Source organism: Mustela putorius, unplaced genomic scaffold (genome assembly GCF_011764305.1).
Source record: "Mustela putorius furo isolate JIRA1106 unplaced genomic scaffold, ASM1176430v1.1 tig00000129_pilon_pilon_pilon, whole genome shotgun sequence".
Lineage (NCBI taxonomy): Eukaryota > Metazoa > Chordata > Mammalia > Carnivora > Mustelidae > Mustela > Mustela putorius.
The window spans coordinates 20,416,873-20,432,447 of NW_025421290.1; the positions used below are offsets into that span (position 1 = coordinate 20,416,873).

The 15,575-nt window shown below is 49.9% G+C and overlaps 1 protein-coding gene across 8 annotated transcripts in view; it reads right to left on the minus strand.

Annotated features, from left to right (window-relative positions):
* Nucleotides 1–15,318, minus strand: part of TMEM229B (transmembrane protein 229B) — a 39,452-nt gene extending 24,134 nt beyond the window's left edge. Inside the window, exons 1-4 of one of the 8 annotated variants that reach the window (XM_045070767.1) lie at nt 14,848–15,174; nt 10,858–11,032; nt 10,340–10,408; nt 9,167–9,246 (exon numbers count right to left, since the gene is read on the minus strand). The gene's annotated coding sequence lies outside the window, so the exon portion shown is untranslated. The other 7 variants (XM_013057296.2, XM_013057286.2, XM_013057295.2 and 4 more) reach the window with 7 other exon arrangements.
* Between the last annotated feature and the right edge of the window lie 257 nt (nt 15,319–15,575).

The following is a 15,575-nucleotide window of genomic DNA, read 5'->3' on the forward strand; positions in this document are numbered from 1 at the left end:
TCAAATAAATAAAATCTTAAAAAGAAAAGAAAAGAAAAGAAAGAAAGAAAGAAATGACTTCCAAATAAAAAATTTTGGAGAAAAACCACAACAAAAGGGCCCCTTCCACCAGACAGGGTGTGGGGCATGGGTGGTGCACACAGAGAGGGGGAATCCAGGGAGGACACAAAAACTCTAGCTCCGCCAAAATGTCACGCGTGGACATATTTCCTCTCCCAGTTTCAACCTCCCCTTGTCTTACTTCTCCATCCATTTACTCCTTCCTCTCCCCAAGATTCCCCATCTTTCAGGAGGCCTCCCTACTAATACCAGAGGATAGGACTGATTCAACCTTTGGGTCCATTCTTATCACATGAAGCTAATATCTTCTGGAGATGTTTTGGCATCTTTTTCATCCACAAGCCCACGATAACGAGTCTGGTTATATTTGTTAAGCCGCAGCCTTCTAGGTATTATATGACATTTCATTTCCCCCACCCCTCAAATCCTGTGGCTCGTCCTATTCATATGGCTTGAATTTAGGCCTTTATAGGCCCTATTCCTCACTTGGAAGATCTCACACAGACTTTTCTAGGGTGCATGCCCCATTTCCCACAGCCCACCGCCATCACCACCACCTGCCTCTACAGTAAACCTCCCGCACCACCACACACACACACACACACACGCAGGTGTCCTGTCTGCCACAGCTGGGTGTGGTCACAACGTACAGGTGCCGCAGTCTCTAGAAGCAGCTTTCCTGCAGGCTAAGGGGAATCAAGCAAACCATCACACTGTACAAATTCACTTATTAATTCAGATGACCTTATACACATCTTTCGTGTGCAGACCACTCAGGGCTAAGGAGGCTGGAATATGAAAACCGAAGCACAAGAGTGCAGCTCATTGTTTTCAAAACACTGCAATTATAAAATCTTGGAAATTCCAGGGCGCCTGGGTGGCTCAGTGGGTTAAACCTCTGCCTACGGCTCTGGTCATGATCTCAGGGTTCTGGGATCGAGTCCCGCTTCGGGCTCTCTGCTCAGCGGGGAGCCTGCTTCCCTCTCTCTCGCTGTCTCTCTGCCTACGTGTGCTCTCTTTCTGTGTGTCAAATAAAAAATAAATAAATAAAATCTTTAAAAAAAAAAAAATCTTGGAAATTCCACTATCAAACGCCAGAAAACAAATGGTAACGGTAACTTTGACTCTCACAGTGCTCTTCACTTAAATGAGCCCTTTTAGGGCACCTGGATGGCACAGTGGTCGAGCCTCTGCCTTCAGCTCAGGTCATGATCTGAGGCTCCTGGGATCAAGGCCCGAGACGGGCTCTCTGCTCAGTGGGGAGCCTGCTTCCCCCTCTCTCTCTGCCTGCCTCCTGGCCTACTTGTGATCTCTGTCTGTCAAATAAATAAATAAAATCTTTAAAAAAATAAAAAATAAATGAGCCCTTTCAAGTTCATCTCATGATTCAGGCATTCATTCACACATTCAATGAACAATTACTCAGGACCTGTGTTGTGCCACCAGGGACACACAAAGGCCACAGAGGTGAAGGCCCCACTTGGGCCACAGGAAGCCACTGTTTTACCTGGCTCCTGATGGCCCGGCTGACCTGGACATATGTGCTCATGGTGCCAGCCACAATGGGGCACCAACAAAAATTATTTAAAAGGAGAAAAAATGAGAGAGCATCAGAAAGAAGCTGTTGTGGCTTCAGTGTGCCAATAAATATTGCCATTTCTGGAAACATGACTCTATCTTATAACTTAGAATTATATTAATTTATGTTTAATTATTTATGGGACCATAAGTGCATCCGTGCTGACCACCTCGAAAGATCCTAATCTAGCCTGAACAGTAAGCAGAGTCTGCAGTCCTGAATGCTGACAAGAGTCAAGCAGTCAACTCAAATCAGTGAAGATGGAAGAGCTCTTCTATTAAGAAAGTAGAACTGAAGGCACCTGGGGGACTCAGTCAGTGAAACTCTAGATTTCAACTCAGGTCCTGAGCTCCGGGTCCTGAGATCAAGCCCCTGTCGGGCTCCTCGCTGACCCGAAGCCTGCTTAAGATTCTCTCTCCTTCCCCCTCTGCCCCTCCACTCCACCTCGCACTCTGGCTCTCTTTAAAAATAAAATAAAGCACCCAGGACTGACAGGACTTGGCAGGGATTTCTGCGGGGGGAGGGGGCGGGGGTCAAGGGTGATACTCAGACTTTTGACTTGGGCAAGAGCGGCGTTATTCTCTGAAGGAAGAGGGGAAGAGACAACCCACTACGCACTGCCTTTCAGAGGCTCCAGTCTGAAGGGCCCACGGACTCTGGCTGCAGCGGGTCTGGTCTCTGAAGCTACACAGAGCGAGCCTGCTGGGGAGGAGTGATATCCAGGCTGGCCAAGGACGGGGCTCTGTGAAGGGGCCTGAGCAAGGGCCAACGAGGGAGGACGACTTCCAGGAAAGGACCCCATGAGGGAGGCAGGGGTGGGGACTGTGGGGGACCATGGTCAGCTGCAGAGGCATGTCAGACAGGGGCTGGAGAGATTTAGCCGCACTGAGGTCCTGGGGGCCAGTCAGTAAGGAAGGGCGCCCACACAAGCAGGTGACAGAGACAGTGAGTACCGCTGATTCTGGAGGATAACGCTTTGGGGAAGTTTGCTTGTAAAGGGACCGAGACAGAAAAGCTGCTGGAGAAGCAGAGACGGGGGGGGGTGTTCTTTCCTAGATCACAGAGACTTCAGGAGGTTGAAATGTTAAGGAAAAAAAACACAGAAAGGGAAAGCTTGTCAACAGGAAATGTATTGTGGGGTACACAGGGATGCTCTGGCCGTGGAGGGGAGCACCGTGAGCCCCAATCCCAAATACCAGCAGGACACATGCGTCATCATAACCCCGTTCACAGAGCCAGGCAGCCGGAGTTAAGGTCATTTAAGTCCTGAGGTGCTAGAGCCCGGACCTGGAACACAGGTCTCCAGTTCCTGGTCCTGGTCCTTCTTCCAGACTTCCAGACTGGTAGCTCTCCACGGGGCTTCCCCGGGGTTGGAGGGAGCCTCTGTCAGGGCCACGGTGGATGGGGGTGCTTACAGGTGCTTAGCAGTGGGAACCTGGAATTCCCACAGTGGTCCACAAACAAACTCTCCCATAGGACTTGAGAACATCCCACTAGAATATTCACAGAAGTGAAAAGCCCGCTTATAATCATCTGCATCTAGAACCAAGCTCCCTTTCTGAAATAAATACAGAGGATTTTTGCATGGTTTTAACAGATACTGAATTGCCTGGGAATGTCATCACAGTGCCTTTTGAGGGAATACTGTACCTCCTATTTGTTGGAACTTTACCAAGAGTGGTTGACCATCTGGGAAAATCACGTCAACCTCAGTGGCGCCTCTCCTGGTATCCGAGTCGCCCACACAACACACCTGTATCTGTGGGTATTTGTGGCTGTTATGTTCGCAGTGAATCTATGTACAGGTTCAAGCATCTGACTTCTTCCTTCTGTTTTCCGTGTAGTCGTGCCCAAGCAATTACCTACTAGAATACATGATATTGTATTACAACTAACTTTTTCCCTTTTTTCTCTTTGATGTTACAGTTAGGGTGTTATATTGATTTTTTTAAACATGTATATAGGTAAGTCCTATCATTTAGGAAATTTATTTGTTACAAACATCTGCTAGATAAAAAGGGGCCACCATTCCACATCATGTGTCCCTAGAATCAAGGGAAACTGCAGTGCCAAGAGGAATCAAGGGGTGAACAGAATTATGGAGGCTTCAAAAGGAACCCATTCTTCCTTCCATTTCTTCAAAATGGAAGAAATTTAATGGTCTGTTAACAGATATTGCCGTGAGGCTTCTGAATGATGGGGGTACAGATGATGTGGTCAGCCTATGGGGCTTAAAAAGATTATTCAACTGGGCATCTTGGAAAATTTCATCTCCATGACTAATTTAAATTATACTATATCTCAGCATCTTCTAGCCTGAGGACAATAGGTGAAAGACCACAAGGCATCCATAGGGGCCAGGGAAATGACACATGGTTCAACGTCTGGAGGCAAAGATGTGTTTAGAAGAAGTCAAAGAAACTGGTGCCAGGTTTGGTCTGGGGAATGTCTTCTTAATGGATGAGATGATGAATAAACAGTATGTAAGAGGGTGCTTATGGATATTTATGGAAAATGCTATATTGTGAGGAAGCACAGACAGGAATAGGGATACAGAAGTGATCTCAGAGGACCTCCACTAGGTTAAAAGGCAAGCCAGAAATACTTCGGGCTCAGATTCTGAGAGGAATGGTTATTTAATGGTGGGAGAAAGACAGCCTGAATTCCCGTAAGTACACCCATCACTGCCAAATAGGGACTAAGGACTGAAAAAAAAAAATGTGTCTTTCAATCAAGAGGGACTAGCTAACTGATTCATGAGTCTTCCTCACCATCTGAGGATACCAGGGCCTGGAAAGAGAAGAAGGGAACAGACTTTCAGCTTGGAGTGCCCATGGAAGTTCCAGAAACAAGATGTCTGAGCCTGGCTCTTCTACAGACATTTGCAACACTATCATCACCTCTCAGTTTCCTCATCAAAAAGATAAGTAAAACACAATAGAGGGGTGCCTGGCTGGCTCCGTTGGTAGAGCACATGACCCCTGCTCTCAGGGTCATGAGTTTAAGCCCCACATCAGGTACAGAGATTACTTTAAACACACACACACACACACACAACGGAACACTTTAGATTCCAACATTGTATAATTTTCTATTTCACAGGAGTATCTGTGGGCATATATATATTTTTTAAATTAATTTATTTCTTTAAACATCAGGTCACATCATATCCTAGAAGGAAGTAGAGGAACCATGCTCACTTGTGCTCCAAGGAAACATCCAGATGTAGGAAGTGTCTCCAGGAACCAATTTACAAGTGTCTCTGCAGACCTCATTCATCCAAGGAGCCAACAGGACCCCACAGAACCAACTGATCTGCAAATACCCAGCACACGGCTCCCACTCTCAGGACACACCAGTTCATCCCAGAAATAGGGATGTGGGAAGAGGAAAGACTAAGGTTCAGAAGTCATGCAGGGCTAGGATTAGGTTAAGTGGGTGAGGCAAGAGAGCACAAACTTTAAGAAGGCCCCCAAAACACTCACAAATCAAGACATATGATCTTGTAATGCAATATTTTTAAAAAATCAAATTGGTGGGACACCTGAGTGGCTCAGTCAGTTAAGCCGCTGCCTTCGGCTCAGGTCACAATCCTAGGGTCCTGGGATCGAGTCCTGCATTGGGCTCCTTGCTCGGTGGGGAGCCTGCTTATCTCTCTGCCTCTGCCTGCCATTCTGCCTGCTTGTGCATGCTCTCTCTCTCTGACAAATAAATAAATAAAATCTTTTTAAAAAAATCGAATTGGTAAACTAAGGCATGAGCTGTTGTGTTGCAATCAGGGCCGGGATTAGGTCGAGGTTGAGCTGGCAAGGGCAATATGAGACACGTTGTTAGAGATGTTAGACATGTCCTGAACCTCTGTGGACAAACACCTCCCAGAACTCCCATCGCTTTCCCAAGTTCGGAATTCAGAATTTTTTAGATTTCTTTTTTTTTTTTAGGAAGTGATGTAGAATACATCCATCCCATGGATTATGTAATCCCCCCAGCAGGGTCTAAGCCAAGCACTTCAACACACTAACATTTCTGCAGTCAGACCTGTGAATAGTCACACCCCACACACCAGACACGGCTACAGCAGGTATGGCCACTGCGTGAATTAAAGAAAGTTTTTTGGTTTTAGAATGTTTTGGATTTTGACGCTGCCCATCAAGGCACGTGGACCTTAAGGCATTACATTAGGTCTCTCAAAGAGAAAAGGCAGCAGGTTAGACCCAAACCTTATGCAGAAAAGAAAACTGCCAAGTCCTTGCTGGCAATCACCCAGAAGTAGGTGAATTATAGAAGTTGGTCAAGCTCAGGGCAGACCTAGAGCAGCATTTCCCACCAGTCAGCCGACTAATAGTCCATTTTGTGCATAAAACCTTGTGCAGAGTCATGGGAGGTAGAAGACAGTCAAGACACACAGTTCAACCTCTCAAGAGCTTAGAGGTTTGAGGGGACAAGAAGGTAAACATAAATCAGGAATACTGATTTAAGTATTTTTTTAAACATAAATACTGAAGGCTGAAGGCAGCTTATCCACACTCACACTTCACAAATGTTGAAACCACTACTGGAGGGGAGGATGGGGGGATGAGGAAATGGGTGATGGGGATTAAGGAGGGCACTCCTACGAGCACTGGGGTCCTACGTAAGTGATGAATCATTAAATTCTATACCTGTAACTATTATACATTGCGTTCACTAACTGGAATTTAAATAAAAATCTGGAGGAAAAAAATGTTGAAACCAAAGTTCGGCGAGGTCTCGGGTCTTGCATGAGTTAGCAACAGGCAGTTAACTGCACAGAGAGATCAGAATCTGGGTTTGCTAACCGCCCTTCACAGCGCTTTGCAGAAAAGCCCATATTCATTGCCAATATAGTAATGAAATTCCAGGAGAAGTCAAAGATCCCAGCTGAAGTGCTTTTGGTTACATACACCTTTGCAGCAAAGATGGGTCTGACTTAAAGGACTTTGATTTGGGGAGGGAGAAAAGCAGAGGAGGGCTCTCTGGGCAGGGGAGGGCACATGCCTGGCAGAGGTGGCAGGCAAGGGGCTGAGGTTCCTGCAAAGGGCACCGAAGGAGCTGCCAGAAAGGCCATGCGTGGAGAGCTTGAAAACCAGAGTAAAGAACCTACACTTAGGTCCCAGAGGTAGCATTTGCCAACCATTTGCTTTCTACCTCATGACTTACGGCTGCCCACTGCCCTTGTAGGCAGAGACAGCGTGCAGTGGGCTAAAGGAGCACACTCAGGGCTCAGATCCTTCCCATCTGAATCCCGGCTCTGATGCCAATGACGTGACCTTAGACAAGCCGCTTGACCTCTCTTTGCTCTCTTTGTAGAATGGAAAAAAACAAAAGCATCTCCCCCATGGGGGTTAAGTGGAAGAGCATGTTTCTAGGACTGCAGACAGTGCCTGGCATCGTGAGCATTCAATTAAGTGTTAGCCGTTGTTAACCTTTTTATTTAAGTTAAATTTTTAAATAGGTACTGCAGCCTTATCCTGATCGTATCTGTGACGTCATGAACTTCTTGTAAGAGTTATTGTTTTGATACACAGATAGCTAGAGGTTAAATCAAAAGTCCTAACTAGGGCACTGAGGATAACAGGTCTGACACTCCCAGGCCCACGAGAGGGGCTTCAACAGGACAGCTCGGGAAACTGGATGTCTGACCCTGCAACTGGAGGACAATGGACTGGCGTCTGACCACCACCCGAGGCACCCTAGGTCTCCAGGTGAGAGACACAGGCTGGCCATTGGCTGTCAGAGGAGCTAAGGTAGACGGCTGAGCTGGCAGGGAGTGTGTGTGTGTGTGGGGGGGGGGGTCCTCCTGTATTCCCAGGTTCACTGCACCAAAGGATGCATGACCATGTCCGCTGGCTAATGGGGCGATGTGCAACAGAAGGCTGGGTTGAGACCCAAGCAGGTCTCGTCCAAGAGGGCCACCCAGACAGACTGCAGGACCTTAGCTGGAAGAGACTGGAGGTAAATCACTGGGTTTTAGGGGCTGATGAAAGAACAATGATCTAGAATAGAGGATAATTTGCTCTCTTCAAGACAATTGGAAGTGAATATCCCAGCAGCTGGTGGGGAGCTGTCTCTGAGGAAGCCATGAACAAGGCCACAAGAGAGATTCAGCATCAAAATACCTGCTAGGCCCAGGAAGCTGGAAGCCGGGAGCCACCAGACGCTGGTGCTGACCAAGTGAGCCATTTCTCGTCCCTCCCAGCCCAGTCACAAAGGACTAGACAGATTAAGTATTGAATTCCGGCTGTGTTCTGTGACTCAAAGTGACTATAGGACCGTCTACTGCCTAAGAATGACCCAAACCGTTATAGGGCCTGAGTTTTCATCCCAGGGCAGGGAAAGAGCAAATCCCACTGAATAAGCACAAAGGAACAGTGGAAGACAAAACTAAGTCACTTTCTGAGTACAACCCAATGAATCTTGTTTCTTTATACTCATTAACTCGTGAAACCTAGCTATTTAAATGAAACGTTTTGTCCCTGTACCAGCAAAGATCATCTCTCACATTCGCAGTGGTACGGTAACCACCCCTGCAAATAATGGGATTAAGGGCAATAAGGAACTAAGAGAAAAAGGAAGGCAGGTGTGGAAAGAAGAGATTGGTTTGGTGGGTTCACTGGGAATTCACTTGCTCCTCAACCTTGAATATGATGAAATGAAAATTGACCATGTACCAATGGACAGCAGAATCCAAGGGTCCTTGGACAAATGGCTTTGTTCAAAGGGAAATTGAGAAGACCCAAATCCAGGAACGGAAGAGCTGTGACTCCCTGAGTTCCTAGGCTGAGCTTCCAGGGGAAGTGAGGGAAGCCAGAGAGACATGTTCTTACTAACACCGAGTCACCCAGAAAGCATCAGTCAAAGCACCCAGGTCCCGGAGCCTCGTGGTGGGGCAGGGGGGAGGGTATCCTGGGTTGAACCATGCCATAGAGTCTGCCGAATCCAAGTGCAGAATGTGAAACATACACCAATACACAACTCCCCTGCTGCCTTCAGTTGGGGACAGTCTGAGATGGGGGGGTGTGAAGTTGAGGTTTCAAGACAAGAGACAGGCATGCTCCTCACCATTTATGAGCTGGTGAATGCAGGGTAAACATGCGGCCTCCTAGCAATCAAAGGAGGAATGACCTAATCCAGGTCCCCTTCAGAAGAAGGGACTTGTTCCTCCTCTGATTTTGTCCCTTAATTTGGCATCTTTCTCCTTCAACTCCACCTCTGTTCTCCCAGATCTAACTTCCTCCAATTCTAGACCTCAGCTGAATTACTCCCTGAGAAAGGACCAAACTGTCCAGACTCTGTTGGATCAGCCAGCACTATTGCTGGAGAATATTCCAGAATATTCCAGAATCTCTTTTGCAGCATTCTCATTTTACGTATAAGGAAATGAAAGGCCAAAGCACCCATGTCATGTGACCAGAGTCCCTGAGCCAAGAGAACCCAAATCCCCCTGCCCTCCAGAATGAGGCTCCATTACACACCATCACACTAACTCTCAGAGTGGGGTGCGCTTACCTCCCCAGGCCACCACCTTCACCTCCATTCCTCTTCCACAAACACCTCAAAATGGTAGAAGAGCCTTAGCATTAACTTGCCTGGAACAAATAAGGACGAAAATGATAAGAATCAACTTAGTGAACCAGCCGGTCACTTTGAAGGGAGTACTCGGTGGCCACAAAGACTTTCTCCGAAGAACAGGACAGTCCGATGCTTTCTACCCTTTCCAGAGTGTACCTGGGACCCCAGAGTCAGAATCAGGTCTCCACAGCTGGACTCTTAACAGTGAGCAGGGGAAGGCCCCGAAACTGGGTTAGAGGATGAGGTCTGGCATTAAGATCGGCAAAGATAAGCCATTATGACTCGTGGCAGTAGGGTGACAGAAAGAAAAATGCTGCCCAGAGTCTGTTCAGCGAGAGACAAATTTTGGCATCAAAATGAAATGGGGTTTATGAGACACATTCCTATGCCAAGCAGAGAGTCTGGTTCCCCTTATAGTAACTCCCAGGCCATCTGGTCTCCTTCCTCAGTGCAGGGTACCAACCTCTCTCTCCTTCCCGAACATTCACTGGGATGTTGTTTTTCAAATAAGGATCTGTACTTCCATCTCCTTTTAACTAGCTCCACACCTTTTAACAGTCCACATCAGCTCTCCTTCTATCTTACTGACACTATCACCATGTTTAACTTCTCCTCAACACTTGTTTCATCCCCTGATCCAAGGTTATAGAACATAAAAGAATCAGACAGATCCCAGTTTGGACACTTGCTAGTCATGTGCCATGTGCCATCATTTTATCTTTCAGGGCCTCGGTTTTTCCAGCTATAAGATGGGGATAATTAATGGTAGCTAACTCAACATTGCTGTGAGAGAAAGAGAACGTATGTCAAGTGATTAGTCCAATGCCCGGCATACAGTAAGTCTTTAATAAATGGTGGCTGTCACTACTATCATTGTTATGATCATTGAAACCAGCCAAAGCTCCATTTGTGAAATTAAGGCTCCGAGGGCTGAAATCGGTTGTCCAAGTTCACACAGGTCAGTAAGGGAGGAAATCCAAGATTTCCTGATTCTGGAAGTCTTTGCCAGCTGTCGGCTCCTGCACAAATGGCGTCATTGCCCAATGACCTAAAAATCTGAATATCTGGTCACATCCAGGTACCACACCTGACGATTTAACCAGCACTCACCCCATGCTAGAAACTGCAGGTTCTATGGAAGCTTTAAGTCTCCTAAGGCCCATGTAAGAAAGTCATCCCCTTGTTTATAGAAGGCAAAAAACACAGTTACAAAACAAAAACCTGGAGCTTTTAAAATCTTAAAAAAAAAAAAAAAAATCTGGAGCGTCTCCTTCTGTTACCCAGTGCTGACCATACTTCTCGTCCATATTTGTTTTAGAAGGAGCTGAAAGTAAGACCAGTACCCTGGCTGCCTTGCTCCCGGTTTTCAAAAGGCTTTTGGGATTGGGAATGAGAGGGAGGGGGAACCTAGAAATTGGAATGGGGGGTGGCCAAGGACCGCTATAAAAAAGAAGGTAGGGTTTGGCAGTAGGCTAAAAATAGGTTCCCACCACCGCTCCAAAGCACATCGATTATTGTCTCTAAGGTGGGCTTCTCGCTGCCCCCCCGGGGCCTGGCCCTCCACCGCCCGTGCAGGCACTGAAGCCATGGAGCCCAGGAAGCACATTTTATCTCGAAGCATGAATCACCCTTCACAAGTCCAGAAAAGAATCCTCTCTTTGTGGCTCTTCAGTCTCCTTCTTGGCTGGCATCCCTACATCCTCAGGGCTGGTATCAAGGCCTTCATGAAAACTCCGGGTGAGTGACACTTCTGACGGAAACGGACCATTCCAGAAACTCATGTGATGGGGTGCGTCTTAAGAACTGAAAGGAAACAGTGAATGAATGAACCGGCTAGAAAGTATTCACCACTCAAGCTCAACCGCGGAAGCAATCAGAAATGGCGAATCCAGTGTGTTCTGAAGGCGGGGCTTCCGAAGCAGAAAGGAATGGCCGAAAAATGCTCTTAGATTATGCACTCCCCCCTCACATCTATTAGATCTCCCTACATGAGGTTAGGATTTGACAATGCAAGTTTTTCTTTTTTAACTGTTATGCTTCTAAAGGATGGAGCAGCAGGAAGGAGCAACCTGAGACCCAAGTCTTATCCGTGTAGACTGTTGGCCCTAACTTCTACAGTACCAGTCACACTGGGGCCAAGCGTCCTGAAGGGATATCAAGCTCTCTGTTGGGGAGCCAGCACAGTAGAAGATAATGGGCAGCTGGACGTTCAGAAACAGAAATTGGCAATGATTTTGGTTACTCTTCACATTGCCAACAGGACTGTGACCAACCCCAAAGATAGAAACACCAACATCAGAGGAGGGTAGAAAGCTATCTTTCAGAACCTTCCTTTGAAGGAGCAGGGGACCAATACCACTCTGTGACCTCCACCCCACTAAATTTATATATAGGGGGATTGATGTTAAAATGAACACTGAGGACAGCCTTGGGTGGAGGAGAGTGGGGGCCCACACCTTCCAGATGGGTGTGAGCCCAGGCGAGGGAGCAGGCCCTCCTTTTTATCTGGGCACGAGACCTGACTGATTCAGCTGCAGCTCTGTCTAGGGATGTGAGTTGCAGGTGTGCAAACCACATCCTTTTCCTAAAATCACAGCAGCATGAACTATCCCACGGTGCAGAGTCTGAGACACAGGGACAACGGACACCAAGCACACGGGTTCCTAAACTCCCTTGGTGCATCCTCGCCTTATTAGGGACTTCTCTAGTACTTGTCTCAAACACGGTGAAGTCACAGGAAAGGAATACTTGCCTCCCACAGACATTCACGCATGCCACTGCCACTGGCCTCACTCTCAGTGTGGCTCAGTTTCCCTCTAAGGAACCCACAGCCAAAGCGCTGCCTCCTAGCCCTTCACCAGAAATCCGTTTACACCTCACTTTTCAAATTCAAAGCCCCTGACTTCTGAGGTGGATTGGTAGATCAAACAGAAGACCTGGCCAGAAGGGCCGTATTTCTTCCCGACATCCCTTCTGACATTCCCTCCTTAGCCAGGGTGTTGCCACAAAGGAAGCTGAGAGTTCGCCAAGTCAGAAATTATCCACAACTTAAGAGGAATGTTCTTGCAATAAAAGAAGAAAAGAAAAAAAAAAAGAGAAAAAAAAACAAACAAACCCAAACCACCTTGTCTATAAATTAAGGGTGAGGGGAGGAGGTAAAAGGGAGAGTAAAGAGATAAAAAGTTGAAAATGGCAAGGCTATGCCAGGGGAAGGGGAGTTAGGTTTCCTTTCCCTCAAGGACAGCCAGATCTGATATGGCCTCTGATAAGACCAAACGGCTTCGCTTTACCGCCCAGGTCTCAACTTGTAACATCAGAGTCCCCGACATCAACAGAAACCCTTCTCAGAGCTTGGAAGGTGACTGTTGCTGGTGTCCAGGCTGGACCCTGTCTATGGGGGAAAATCTTCCTCAGAAGGAGCCCTAGGATGTTGGGAGTACGGAGGCAGACAGAAAAACGCTTGCAGCCTGTGCGCCGCAGCAAGTGTCTTCCAATTAAAAACCACACTTTGAAAACTAGTGCTGAGCCTTCCCTCTCACAAAAGCTGTAATTTAGCCCTTTCTTGCAAAATGACACCTTTCCCTTTAGAAACAATATATAAATCTGATACAAGTGAAATAAACACAGTGTAAGTTTCCCTAACTCCTTTAACACTTTTCAAGGACCCAAACCTCTTAAATCACTTTACAAAGGTAAAACTTTATGCCTTGTTGCTTTAAGAGAGGGAGTCGGGGGAGTATGGTTTTCCCATCTTACTGTCCCTACATCTGAGGAACTGTCCGGAACAGCTCTCACCACCAGGGGAGGGAAGGTCAGGCCTCCATATCCTTACTCTCAGTTCTGAGTAAACAGCTTGTGACTAACCCAGTGGGGGGCTAAGCAGAAAATCAACCCCACCCATTTAGAAAGGAAAGATCCCTACAAGGCGGGTAGGGGTGATCTCCAGCCCAGCACCTGCCCCAGACTTCAGCCACAAGTTCCAGAGCCGCACATGTAGGACTCAGGGGACTCCATTTTCTTCTGCCACCCCTTACTGGTCCTGGAACCTCCCTTAATCCAGTGCCTTTGAGTGGCCAAAGTCGACCTTACATCAGCTTGTCATCCGGCCTCCAAGGACCTGTTGTCTCCCAGCTACCCCTCTCTGTCCCCAAATACAAAGCCTTGGAGTGGAAGGCCAAACCTCATCCCAGCCCACCCCCACCATGTCTCCAGAGCAACATGGCCTACCCCTGGCCCAACCACTCGTATCATTAGCCCATTCACAGCACCAGGCAAGAGAGGCACCCAGCAGTCCAGCTCCCCACCATCCTCAGTGGCTTCTGTCCTGCAGATGTAGTCCTGCTCTGCAACCACGGGGAAACCCAACTCTCAAGAGGCTGTCCTTTCTAAGAGGAAGAAATGCAGTGGGCAGTCCCACCACAGAATGGAAGCCAGTGATCACATGCGAGTGGGCTTAGGGAGGGAGACACCAGCCACCTGGACCCCATCCCCATTAGGCAAGCCATTCATCCCTCATCTTTCCTCTTCTTCCTGGTTAGAGCCAAGAGAGACAACCAGGTGGTCCGAAGTGTAAAGGCCAGAGTCACAGCTCCTTTGTTATTCCGTGCTGAGAGCACAGAATTGGTGAGCAGAGCCCCCAAGGTTACACTGGCACAGCTCCCTGGGGTTGTGATCCCTTTCTCCAGGGAGGTTTCGAAGTGGCATCAGAACAACCCAGCACCCTAAGCTCAGTACCTGAGGCAACCAAACATACCCCCGAGAAAACCCTGGAGAAAGTCCCAGGAAGGAAGAAAAGGGGGTCAGCTTCTGACTGGCGCTGAAAGAGGGAAAAGAAGATACCTGGGAAAGAGGCCAATGTCTCCCTGTCCTTGCCATGAACAGGGCTCGAACGGTCCCCGTCTCAAACCTGCCTCTCCCACCGAGAACCTCGAAACAGAGAGGACAAATGGAGAGCTGACGACGAGGCGGCTGCGCCAGGTCCCCAAGGCACTGACTCGGAGAAGGGAGGACACCCAGGTGTTCAGTCCACCATCACCCAGTTTTCCCATGCACCTGGGGAGAAGGCAGCAGGGTCATCTTGGCACGGTTCCATCCCCTACAGGAAAGTCCTCAGCCTCAAACTCAGAAGGGTCGGTGTTCCTCACTCCCATGCCCTGGCTCCCTAGCTCCCACTGAAACTGGCGCCCCCCTCGGCGCTCCCAAGGCGGCCTCAGAGGTGCTCTCCCCCCGGACGAAAGGGGGGATGTCAACCTTCCGGGCCGGAGATCCCCGCTAGCCCCTTCCCACCCCGCCGCACCTCCCCGATACCCCTTTGTCTCAAGCGGGGAAAGTTGCCAACGTGCACCCCTTCCCCAACACGCCCCCTTGTGCGCCCATCCCCCGCAGGGAAGCCAAGCCCGGGCGCACCTTCTAATCTGCGGCTCGGGCTCCAGCCCGGGCAGCCGCTTCGAAACCGAAAGCAAAGAGGAAGAGGGATCGGGCAGCGCCCCCAGCCCGGCAGCCCCGTCTTCCCCATCACCGCACCATTCCCGGGCCCCCCGCACTCGGCGCTGCCCGCCCCGCGCGGCCACCTCCACGAGCGGCGAAAAGGCCTCTCCGCCGGCATCAGGGGCACCTACCGGTGCGGAGCCGAGGCAGCGGGCAAGGGCAGGGCCGCGCCGGCCGCCCGCCGGGTGCAGGTGCGGCCAGGAGCGCCGTCTCCCCGGCAGGCTCCCGCTCCTCCTCCCGCGCCGGGACTCGGGGCGCTCTCCTGCGCCGCCTGCTCCCCGCCCCCACGCCCGGAGCTCCGGCTCCCCCCGCGTCGAGTTGCCTGCCGTGCCTCTCCCCCACGCCGCCGGCCCTTCCGCGCCGCGCCTAGTCCCGCATTGTGTGTCGGCGCCCGCCGCGGCGGCGCGGGGTCCGGGGGGCTGCAGCCGCCGCTGCCCGGGCCGAGCCGAGCCCCCGGCGGCGGCGGCGGCGGCGGCGGCACTCACCCATAGTACGGATGCTGTGCAAACTGCACATGCTCGCGTCTGACAGGCGCGCTGCCTCCGGCCCCGCTTAACTCCTTGCTCGCCCGCTCGCCCGCTTCGTCCGCTGCCCCGCCGACCCCGCCGCCTTCCGCCTCCGGGAGTCGGCCGCACCAGGGCGCCTGGGAGCGCATCCTCGGCCCCGGCCGTGGCGCAGGTGGCTGCAGTGCAGAGCTGCTCGGCCCTCCCTGCCCCGGCCTCCCTGCCTGCCACGGAGGTGTCCGCAGGAGCCCCGGGGGAGAGGACCGGCCCGAGCCCCTCACCTCCCAGCTTGTAAGAGTTGTGGGGGACTGCGCGAACAATGCCGGCTGTGAGCATCCTGCAGGTCTCGCCCACCT